The sequence below is a fragment of the Octopus sinensis genome, linkage group LG23 (assembly GCF_006345805.1).
Source record: "Octopus sinensis linkage group LG23, ASM634580v1, whole genome shotgun sequence".
NCBI lineage: Eukaryota > Metazoa > Mollusca > Cephalopoda > Octopoda > Octopodidae > Octopus > Octopus sinensis.
This window is the reverse complement of record NC_043019.1, coordinates 26,074,863-26,087,362: the sequence shown is the minus strand read 5'-3', so window position 1 is coordinate 26,087,362 and position 12,500 is coordinate 26,074,863. Positions and strand designations below refer to the sequence as shown.

At 38.2% G+C, this 12,500-nt stretch overlaps 1 protein-coding gene across 5 annotated transcripts in view; it reads left to right on the top strand.

The window, feature by feature from the left end:
- The window catches only part of LOC115223526 (golgin subfamily B member 1), a 92,667-nt gene that overhangs the window by 372 nt on the left and 79,795 nt on the right, over positions 1 to 12,500 (top strand). For 4 of the 5 annotated variants that reach the window (XM_036512425.1, XM_036512424.1, XM_036512423.1 and 1 more), the window contains exon 1: positions 1 to 351. This exon is cut by the window's left edge and continues 372 nt beyond it. The gene's annotated coding sequence lies outside the window, so the exon portion shown is untranslated. Of the gene's footprint in view, positions 352 to 4,017; positions 4,038 to 12,500 lie in introns of those variants that run through there. The other variant, XM_036512422.1, reaches the window with a different exon arrangement.

The window sequence follows — 12,500 nt, the reverse complement described above, 5'->3', positions numbered from 1 at the left end:
ATACGTAAAAAACATAAATGAGAGAAAGAAACGGTTTTAATAATAATAATTATAATAATAATAATGATTAGCTATGATTGTATTTTATAAATGCGGCTATGAACATCACCACCACCACAACCACCACCATGACCACCACCAGCAAACTGGTTAGTTTTGCCAATGTGTCGTTGTGGCCTGAAACAGCTGTCCACTGTCATCTCGATGGACATACGGCAAATACATTATTATTATTGTTGTTGTTATTATTACCTGGATCGTTATAGTTTGTTCCTTGTTTTGTCGTTGCGTTTGAAGGATATCATTACAATTAATTAAGGAAAACACAACAACAGGCACACACATACAAAAAAAGGTGAGAAGTTTTGATTTGCCTTAATTTATTTAGTTATTTATTTATCTATTTAACCCGTGTCTCATGTAAATAATGTGTGGTCAAGGGGCCTTAGTTGTTCATCATCATCATCATCGTCATCAGCATTATAATTATCGCCATCGTTACATTTGTGGTCGTTCGGGTGGCTAGACATAGCAGCAAAATCGCTCTCAAATCATCCTCCATTACTTTAAAAAAGATCAGAGGCGTGTATATTTAGATAATGTAGTCTTAGATACACACACTACGCCTGAGTAAAAGAAAAATCTCCAAAATGAAAGAAAGGACAGAGTGATCATGGTTTTGATTGTTTTTTTAATCGTGTAGGTCTGCAGTCATGTTTGACCGGTGGTTAAATAACAACAGGATAGTTTTTTTTTCTTCATTTTATGCAGGTTTACATCTTTTTACATCCTGAGTTCAAATCTGGTCACGGTAGACTTTATCTTTCCTCCCTCTGGGATCGATAAGATATAAATAAACACACAACTCCAGTGTTAGTGTCGACTTAGTGCCGCTGAATTCGACGCCCCTGTGCTTGCTTAAGAAATCGATATAATCGATTACTGATCAGTTGGCAGAATCGTTAGAGCGTCGGTCAAAATACCTGCGTTATTTACTTCCGTCCGACCCTTTATTCTCCGAGTTCAAATCCTGCTGCGGTTAAATATGCGTTTTATCTATCTAGAGCTGATAAAGTACCAGGGGCCAGTTTAATATACCTTGAAGATATTTTACTTGTGGTATAGCAATATTCCCGGTCGAAGCCATATACCCCCCCCCCCGTGCCTTTAAAGCACTTACGGAAAGGCATTAGCGTCACAACATATGAATTCTCCGCTCTCTCTCGCTCTGATATAATCTATGACCTGCTGCTGCTTAAAATACGAAACGATTATTATTTTATTTATTGGACGTTTAAAATAGATTGTCCTACATACCCATAATGATCTGTGTTTATACTTGTTGGGTGGATGGGTATTATTACCGTATGTGCGTACATAGCGATTCGTGTAGTAAAAGCATGAATGTCAAAGCACCCTCTTTTGACTCAGCCCTATATATACATACATATATATATATATATATATATATATATATATATATATATATATATATATATATATGTGTGTGTGTGGTGTGTGTGTATGTATGTATGTTAGGTGCTCACGATTGAACCACTCGTTCGTTTGTTGAAAAAACCCCCATAAGAATGGTCTTTGGTCATTGTTTTTTAACCCCGAGTTATCCCCGATCACTAGAGACATTCCAACCGTGACCATTCTGTTTTGTTTTTTTTTACCTTATGCGCAGGGGAACCAAGACCGCATAACCCAACGTGTCCTTTTCTAAAATGGTGGGGGTTTAATTCGAGGAGAATTTGACTCGTAGTTTTAGGTAGTCGCATGATCAAGTAGCGACACACTTAGTCAATAGAACCGAACAGACTGTATTTTTTCTCTCCCTCTTTTATTATTGATACATCACGGTTTCAATCTACACCTACAGTATGTTTTGTTAAAGCTCAGTACTTCCTAAATTCTCCAACACACGCCCATCCTACCTTAAACCTACCTGACACTTTAATCACTAGCCTGTCCCATGATCACTGCTGACAACCGTCGAGTGAATACCAAGCTCGATGTCAAGGTTAATCAATGAATGATCGCCAAAATTCTCACCTCAGCTTGACACAGAAATGAGCTTCCTATGTGAGGCAGGCTGCCCTGGCCTTAACACTTTCTCGTCAATCTGTTTTGTAAAAGTTTAAGACGGCGAACAGGTAGAATCGTTAGCACGCGGGTAAGATGCTTAGCCGCATATCATCCGTCTCCACTCTCTGAGTTCAAATTCCACCGAGGTCGACTTTGCCGTTCATCCTTTCGGATCGATAAAAAAAAGTACCAGTTATGCACCGAGGTCAATATAAATCGATTTACTACTTCCCCAAAATTGCTGGCCTTGTGCCAAAATTGTTTCGTTAAAGTTTAACTGGGATTATTCCCCGATGGACAATTATGGGACAGAAGACATGGCCTCAGTGGGGTGAGCTCACCGAGCTTCACTGCTTCAAGGAGTGGCACCTGGTTCCCAAATAGGAAACATTGACGTACAGTGGTGGTTTGACTCCAAGTCAACCTCGATCATGCCTGTGGCTAAGGGGATGCACTGGACGGCACTGCCCCCACTCACTTTTCAATGGGGCACTCTCAAATTTACAGTGATTCACTTATTTCGAAACTCCACATTATTACAAATTAGTGCCCATTCAGAATATTCTGAAGCATACCCAGGCACCAAAGTCTTGCGACGGGCCTGGCCTTGTTCCATCTATTAAAACTGTGACCAAAGATCTTTCCGCCGTGACTGTTTCACCTGTTATTTACAGTGCGTTGTAACTAGGACTACATTACCAAGTGTTCTGCCTTCGTTGTTGTTGTTCAGCTTCAGGCTAGCCTCAACACATTTATGAAATTTATGATCAAAGATATTCCAGCCTTTTCGGTCCTGTCTGTTATTCGGACAAATTGTATTGCATCTAGGACTCCATTATCCAATGTGCTGTCCTACTTTGTTATCATCGTTTAACTCCCGTTCATTCCTTGTCGAGCAAACCTATGAGTAGTCCATCTATTATTTTTCAGGTATAGTGTATCAAGGTTCTACGCCATCGGATGTGCCCTTTTATTTCTTTTTAAAGCTGGTTGAATGGATTTGTAGGCGATTTAGCTACAATTTCTTTCTTATAAGTCGAATGACCAGACAAAAGCTTCGTTATTGTCTCGGTGAGGTTTGGCCATGACCCGTGAAGCAGTTAGTGAAATGTTATTTTTTCGCACCCGTAAAGGAAGGATGGAAGAAGTGAGTTACGAACGGACAAGTACAGTTTGAAATTCCCTTAAAACTGACAGGGGTCCATTTCTAAACTTACCACAATATATATAGATGTTTATATTGTGCGTGCGTGTGTATATGGTCTTTTTAAAATCTTTTTCGTCGTAGTTCTCCAAGAAACAACCGGTTTCTAATTAGGAGACAAAGTTCACTGAAGACTAACTACACTGATAAAAATATGTTAATTTTTAGCCCTAGGTAAATGCTGATCGAATAAACCTATGGTCAAAGATATTCCAGCTGTGACCATTCTATCTAGTTTAGGATGGTCCAGAACTGAAAAGTGTCAGCAGAAAGGCGTCCACGAATCATAACTTGGATTACGTCCCGGCCCCTTTAAAGTGTAAGAAGTTAAGGGCCGAAAGAAACACTTGCCTGAGTGGGGTTTCTTCTGCTGCTATTTAGATCTCCTGAGAGTTTTTTTTACCATTTCAACAACGTGTCTTTTTTTGTTTATCTTTTTTTTTTATTTGAAGACTTTGGGTGTATGGTTTGTATGATTTGAGGGAGGTTGTCTGCTATTTCTTGTAGGTTTTGCGTCTAGGTAGGATCTCCCTCAGATCTTTGTAGTTTTTGTCATTTATTCATCTATTTAATTAATCGGAATTGTTGCCCGAATTAAACCAAACAACAAGAACAAGCGTGATAATGTTTATAATATTATATTACAGTATGTATATATCGATTTGACGACATAGCTGTATATTATTGGTGTCCAGTATTGGGTGTGCACCGGATTTCACTCACTTGTGAAAGATATCCACAGGTAAGTGCAGGTACACCAAACCAAACATTATCACCCACATTATTGTTATTATTACTACAGCTATTGTTGTTGTTTAACCCCAAGTCCGTCATGACCTAGCAAATCTGTCAACGATCAGAGGGGCTCCAACTGTGGCTATCCTGCCTGTTGTAGTGTATCTCGGATTACATTATCTAAATGTGTCGTCCTTCGATTTTTCCATTTCAGACAACAGTGAGTGGTCGGGGATTTAGTTGCTGTTTGTAGCACATCGGACTACAATAGTGTAGAGCAGATGTTCTCAGTCATTTTTTTTTTTGCCAATGGACCCCTTTGATTCTTAATCGAAGGAGAACCCCATAACCATTCAATGTTTTAAAAACTCCTTTTATATTTTTTTAATTAAATATTGCTAAAGAATTTTCGTGCATTGCAGAAGTTTAACCAATTTATTGTACATAAATTTTATCAACAAAATCTTATATGGACCTGCAAGGGTCATACGGACACTGGTTATGGACCGCTGCTGTAGAGGAAGCCCCTTCGGTGATAGGGATTTCATTACCTCCAAGTCTGTGTGTGTGTAAGTTGGCAGTAAGGCATCTTAATGCTTCACAGATGTGTTTTGTTTTCAAATCCAGCGGAAGTCAAGAAGACTTTGCTTTTTATAAACGTGTACTAATGGTTTAATTTTTAGGCCTATGTATGTATGTATGTTGACATTGATTCAATCCAATGTACACCCGGCTCTACACAAATGGCTCTCCCACCCACGAAAAAATGAAGCTTGTTAAGGCGTCGGTATTTAGTTATGGCTCTTTACATTCTGAGTTCAAATCCTGCCATTTCTTCTCCCTGCGGACTCGGTAAAATACAGTGCAAATCAACAGCTGGGGGACGGGGGTATTGGGTCGATGTAATCGGCTGACCCCCTGCTCCCTCTATATTCTTCTTAATTCCAGACCTTGTACCTACTATGTAAGAAGTCTTCATCATGATGATATCCATCATTGTCACCATCATCATCACTAAATTTCCTAATGTCATACGAACTATCTAAAAGATGTCTTTCTCACTTGGTACCCGGTACTCTTAAGACTGGACTACATAAAGTGCCAGTACATAGATTGCGGAAGAAGTCATTACATTATGGTACCGTACTTATATTGAGGTGGGGTACCCAACAGATAAATCCGGGTAGATATACGCACGCTCCCTCTATAGTCATGCGCAGTATCTTTTATTTATTATTTATGTATTTATTTATAGAAGAGTAGATATGGTTCGTCCCATCTGTCTGCCAGTCTCATGTTTACTTCAATATCAGGATTGTTTTGGTGCTGTAACCCATTGAAAGGTGATGCTATCGTTCCTCTGGGTTAAGGTCTGTCTTTCTTTGGATTAGGAACCAAATGTTCCATCATCTCCATGGTCGTCGCTCGAGCTGCTAGCAATAGCAGTAAAATCTCCCTCAGATCATACTTAGGCATAAAAATAAGAGACCGTGCCTGCCCAAAATAATGTAGTTTCGGATAAAGCAAATCTTAAAAAAAAAACAACAACTTAGAAATGACAAGACGGTCGACTGGGGCTAATTTGAGGCTAAGCAATTACAACAGACTGTAGTACTACACCACATTAAATTAAACGATCGCATGGCAGAATATGCAATATGGCCCTCGACTTGACGGATGTCTGACCTATCTGGAGCTGTCCATTCGACGATCACCACTAGTCTCCACGACAACAACAATTCTAGTTGTTTATTTATAAACCTTTACTGATATCACAGAAGCCATAATCACCTTCATTATTATCATGGTTTGTCATTTATTAAAATGTGGGTGGTTATATATATATATATATATATATATATATATATATATGGAACAGCTGGAAGATTGCCGTCATGTTTTGCGTCGCTAACAGCAACAACAGCAACGAATGGACTTCACAAGAACTTTACAGTTCTTCGTTTGAACTTCTCTGTAAATCCGACACTTTATTAAGTTGACATTTACGAATTCCGTTTTCAAATGAAGAAACTTTAGTCCTTTAAGAGAGAAACTAGGGTGTTGCCTTGGTTAGACAAGCTCAATTTTCAGTTTTCGTTCAGATATTGACAGTAGTGTAGAGTGCACTTTTGTGTTGAGTGCAGTTGTCGGAATCTGTCTATTTAGGGTACTATGAGCTACCCGACATGGATATCTCCCTTTCCGTTCATCATATTATTATCATATATTGTACTTGCATGCATGCATGCATGCATGCATGCATCATGCATGCATGCATGTATGTATGTATGTATGTATGTATGTATGTATGTATGTATGTATGTATGTATTACATTACAATTACTGGATATGTAATTTTTCTTTTCATCACTTGACCTAGTACATTTGTTATAAATTTTATACCCTTTAGTATATTTTCTTTTGGTGCCCTTGTTGCAAATAATGGAACAGATCCACGATCAAAATATATTCCAGCCATGACCAACTCGTCTTTTAGTGCACCTAGAACTATATTATATCAATATATCATTCCGTTTTTTGAGACAGTAGGGTGTAATTGAACAGCAATCTGGCTGCTATTTCTAGCCTGTCGAACGACTGTATAGAGGATGCCTTGTTGGCGTGTTATAATTGTTGTTGTTAATACTGTTATACGTATAGATTTTTTCCTTTATAAAATAAACCCCATTTTCTTATAGTCGCTGCGTATTACACTATAATAATTAAAACGAAGCAGAATAACAATGGAAACGAAAAACATATGACCGAAATATCGGACTCCCCCTCCATGTCACTCTGTCATATGGAAGCTAGCAGATGGACGGACGAAATAACCAGTTTACGGCAAGTTGTTAAGCCAGACAGATTATCAATAAATATAGCTGAGAGGAAAATACCTGGTGGGAAATCTTTTATTTACTAAATAGACATACAAGTTGGGAGGGAGACCCCGCTGTTTGTTTATTTGTTGGACGTTACATTGGGGGGTACGAGAGGTATTCCCCCGTTCATCCATGTCGTTCCTAGCCATAAAAAGCCTCACTGCTGTCCTCTATTTATTTATTTATTTATCCATCCATCCATCCACCCAGCCACCCACCCACCCACCTACCTACCTACCTATCTATCTATCTATCTATCTATCTATCTATCTATCTATCTATCTATCTATCTATCTATGTATGTACGTATTTATGTATGTATCTAATTATCTACCCCTTCTCTCTCTCTCTACCTACCTATCTCTCTGTCTGTCTGTCTGTCTGTCTGTCTGAATGTCTAACTGTTTGTCTATTCTTCTTTCAACTTTTACTTGTTTATCAATCATTTGACTGCGGCCATGCTAGGGCACCACATTGAAGGGTTTTAGTCGAACAAATCGACCCCAGTAATTATTTTTTTTGAAGCCTAGTATTTATTTAATCAGTCTCTTTTGCCAAGTCTCTAAGTTACAGGGATGTAAACAAACCAGTATCGGTTGTCAAGCAATGGTGGGGGACAAACATAGTATAAACACAAAGACACCTCACCTTATATATGTCTATATCTATTTATCTATATATATATATATAAAGGCACGTAAAAGCACCATCCGTTCGTGGCCGTTTGCCAGCTCCGTCTGGCACCTGTGCGGGTGGCACGTAAAAAGCACCCACTACACTCACGGAGTGGTTGGCGTTAGGAAGGGCATCCAGCGGTAGAAACACTGCCAGATCAGACTGGGCCTGATGCAGCCTTCCGGCTTCACAGTCCCCAGTTGAACCGTCCAACCCATGCTAGCATGGAAAGCGGATGCTAAATGATGATGATGATGATATACATACATGCATACATACATACATATATATATATATATATATATAATATATATATATATATATGATATGCTTCTTTCAGTTTCCAAATACTATATCCACTCACAAGGCTTTGATTGTCCTGGAGCTATAGCCAAAGACAATTGCCCAAGCTGCCATGCAGTGGGACTGAACCTGGAACCATGTGGTTGAGAAGCTCCACATAGATCCAAGTAACCAGAATATATTTCATTGAAGGGGTTTGATAATACCAAACCATGAGCTTTTCTTTTACCAGCCGACTTTAAAATGACCAAATTCACTCTAATCTTTGTAGTCAGTATTGTTCAAAGGTTTCAGTCATTTGATATTACTGGAGTTATCTCCCTCTCCCTCACTTTTAGATGGGAGTTACCTATGTATGAGTTACTTTAAGTTTTTCAAGTCGTTACTGTCTATAACATGTGTGAGACTATTGTATTTGTAACCAGACTGTGTTTGTCAGATGACTAGTTGTCATAGTAGCAACTATTGTTTACAACTTTAGCAAAAGACAGTCACAATAATTACTGATTTCTTTATAGACACAAAGTTACACATTTTTTTCTACTCTAGGTACAAGGCCTGAAATTTTGGGGGAGGGGCCAGTCAATTAGATCAACCCCAGTGTTCAACTGGTACTTAATTTATTGACCCTGAAAAGATGAAAGGCAAAGTCAACCTTGGTGGAATTTGAACTCAGAACGTAAACACAGATGAAATACCACAAAGTTACACATTGGAAGAGAGATGTGGTTGATTAAATAAAACCAAGGACCGGACTAGTTTTTATTTTCTTATATGCAGAATAATGGAAAGCAATCGGTAAAGTTCTGTAGATGACATGAACTTGTGGTGCAGGGGACAAACTAAATATTTTGCAGTGTTTAGTTACATCCCTTTATGTTCTACGTTCAAATCTTGTCGAGGTCAACTTTGCCTTACCTTCTTCTGGGATCAGTGAAATAAGAACCAGTCAAAATATTGGGGTTCAAGGGTTGATTTAATCAACTCTGGAAGGCATAAAGGGTAATATTGACTCTGAACTGGATTTGAACTCAAAAGTGAACATATGCAAGTAAAATCCACACCAATTTTCTCTTCTACTCTACTAAACAATGCATGACCTTGCAGGTGGGGCCCAGTTAGAATTTTCTTCAGGTTGAGTAGCCCATCCCACTCAAAAGGTCCCTGAATAAGGGTTGTTTAAAGATGTTGAATGAAACACCCATGTTTCCAAAAGTGAATTACCCAAACCCCAAAATATTTCTTCTCAACACATGGCTATGATGCTCCCTCACTACTTCTGCTTGTGATCAGAGATGCACATATCGTCAGCCACTAAGGGACATGCTCAACTGGTTAAGGTCAAGCAACTGCCAAGCAAATCTGTGGTATTGAGCAGAATGTTTGCTGTAGCCCATCTTTTATACCAAGACAAAACAATGTACATGATAACATTTCCAATCAATTAAGATCAGAAGCCACAAGAGCCACTGCCTAATAGGGCATCAGGACACTTCTTCTTCTTCTTCTGCTCCTCTTCCTCCTCCTCCTCCTCCTCCTTCATGATAATAGTAATAATATTTTGAATGAGAAACAGGGCAAGGAGGATCCCTCTTCTTAGTTAGTCTGCCAGATACCACAATTTTCTTAGAACTAAGAGAGGAAGGTCACTTCTTCAAAAAAGGGTGCATTATTATTGTTGTTCAGCCCTAGGTTAGTCATGACCAAGCTGATCTAGGATCAAAGACTTCCTAGCCTAGATCATTTCCATTTATTTTGCACATCCAGGTCTACATCATGTTATGTGTCCTTCCCTTTTTTTAAAATGCAAGTAGAGTGTTAGTTGAGTAATGAAACAAAATATTAACCCTTTAACATTCAGATTAATCTGCCAAATTATTTATTCACATTGTTTTGAATTAATCATGCATTATCTCATAGCTTTGAGATTTCAACAATGTGATTGTTTATTTTACAAATGACATTATAGGGTAGGAGCGAGCTGCTGGCTCTGGCCTGTTTGAGCATAAAGCAGGAAGAATATTTCTGTTGGATATTGTTGGTTTAAATGCCAAAGGTTTAAATTTAAATAAATAATTAAATGAAATATGAATACCTGTACATTAGTATAAATAATACAAGTTTATTAATACTAGTCTGTGCAAGGTACTGGTAAACTAGTCTAGTAGCTTGAAATTCCTGCTTGTAAGCGAGTGTGGATTATAAAAGGTTCGGGAGTGGGTAAGGTGGGAGGTTGTCTATGTCTACCCATGACTTCCCAGGCACCTGCAACAATTTGTGAAAGCATGGGACATGCTGCCAAGCCAAATTTGCTCATTTGGTTGATTTATATTGACTCCAGTTATGGAATTAGATTATAAAAGGATAAACAGCGACTACAACATACTCACACATACACGCACATCATCGTCATCATCATCATCATCATCTTCACCATCATTTAATGTCCGTTGTCCATGCTGGCATGGGTTGAATGGTTTGACCAGGGCTGGCAAGATGGAAGGCTGCACCAGACTCCAGTCTGATTTAGCATGGTTTCTACAGCTGGATGCCTTCCCTAATGCCAAAACGTACAAACGTAGTGGCCAATATGTATGTAGATATGTATATATGCACACCCATACACACACATATATGTGTGGTGTGGCAGAAAGGCGGCGTTGGCAGACTCGTTAGCGTGCCGGGCGAAATGCTTAGCGGTATTTCGTCTGTCGTTACGTTCTGAGTTCAAATTCCGCCGAGGTCGATGTAATTGACTTAATCCCTTGTCTATCCTTGTTTGTCCCCTCTATGTTTAGCCCCTTGTGGGCAATAAAGAGAAATATATATATGTGTGGTGTGTGTGTGTATATATATATATATATATATATATATATTATATATATATATATATATTTATGTAATTATTTCCTTCCCTAAGCATCTTATTAATACTTTGCATGTACTACCATCCCTTGCGTTGTTTTTCTTGTTTTTTTCTCTGCTTTTTTGATTTATTACATATATCATCATCATCATCATCATTTAACATACACTTTATATATATATATAGATATATATATATATAATATATATATATTATATAATATATATATATATCAGGCATGTGCCATCAGTAATTACTCAGGGTAGGCATTTGGTAATGTTTATGTAGTAAAACAAAAAAATAAGCGAAACACAAGTGTGGGACAGAGCTGGAGGCAGAATAACTTCTGCCTTTATAGCACATAAAGAAAACGGTGTTGTAGGAATGTATGCAGCACGTGTACTACAGCAGTTCTATGCATTGCTTTAATACTGAGATTGAAAGGCAGGGGCGAATTATGCCTACCTAATCTACAAAAAAAAATATATATATTTTGTATTTTATGCAGAGTAATCAGAGTAACCGTCATAATTTATTGAATTAGGTGCATATTTTGTCATGAGAGGAAAATGTTACTATCAATCTATTTTATTCAGGGTAGGCACTGCCTACATTGCCTACCCAGGTGGCACGTCCCTGATATATATATAAACCATGGCAAAGCTGACAGAAGAACTTAGCACTGTCTTCTAGTCTGTCAAACTGTCCAAGCTATGCCAGCATGGAAAATGGATGTAAAGCCAGGGGTCCCACCCACAGTAAGTGATCAGCACATCATCCATTTGTAAAACATGACCACACCAGCACAGTCTTCTCTTTTATACACTACATCTGATTCCTTTTGCACTTTATTGTACATGCACACTTATGTTGCACATCCAGCAGAGCATGCTAGCTTCATTTCTTTGTAGCCTTTGGAAGTTCTCCACATTCAGGAGACTTACCAAGTCTCAATACCACAATAGAGTTTGTATACAAACCTTAGAGAGTTTGCCTTTCTCTCTGAAATAGAAACCTTTTGTTGCCAACAGAGGTAATAAGTCTTTGAGCATTCTCCAGCTGTTCATACTCTGGCAGCTATATTCTGAGAACAACCTCCTCCACTGCTAATTAGGTCACCTGGGTAACAGAATCTATCAACTACCTCTAGGGATTCTCCTGGGCATTTGAGAAAACCTATTTTCCATGTTTTCTTAGTGTTTATTGCTCTTGTGTCACATACAAAGTCTGTTTTCTCTGTTAAGCTTGGGATCTTTTCGGTTTGAACGGCAGTTTTTTTCTAGTGGTGTCATATGAAATTGTCACCCATAATTATGACCCTAGTATCAATTTATTGCATTTCAATCTGTTTTAGGGTTAGGGTTAGTTAGGGTTAGGGGTGGGTAGAAGGGTATCTTTTTTCTTCAGAAATATAAATAAACCCAATCTATTTCTTAAACGAGGGACATATTCATTTGGCACAGAATGTTTTCACCTCAATAGACGTCATTGATTGGTTGAAACTGCAGAAATTGAAGAAAAAAACAACAAATATCTTACAAACTATAGAATTTTCTCAATAAAGCCAAGAGAAAAAGATGTTTTATAAACACATTCTACCAGTATACGAAGTTTAAATTTTTTTAGTTACCTAGAAATTATGTTAAAAACTGCCGTTCAAACCGAAAAGATCCTAAGCTTGCAATAATTCCACTGTAATTCTTGGGTGCTCAGAGTGTAGCTGGCACAGGGTACACCATATTGA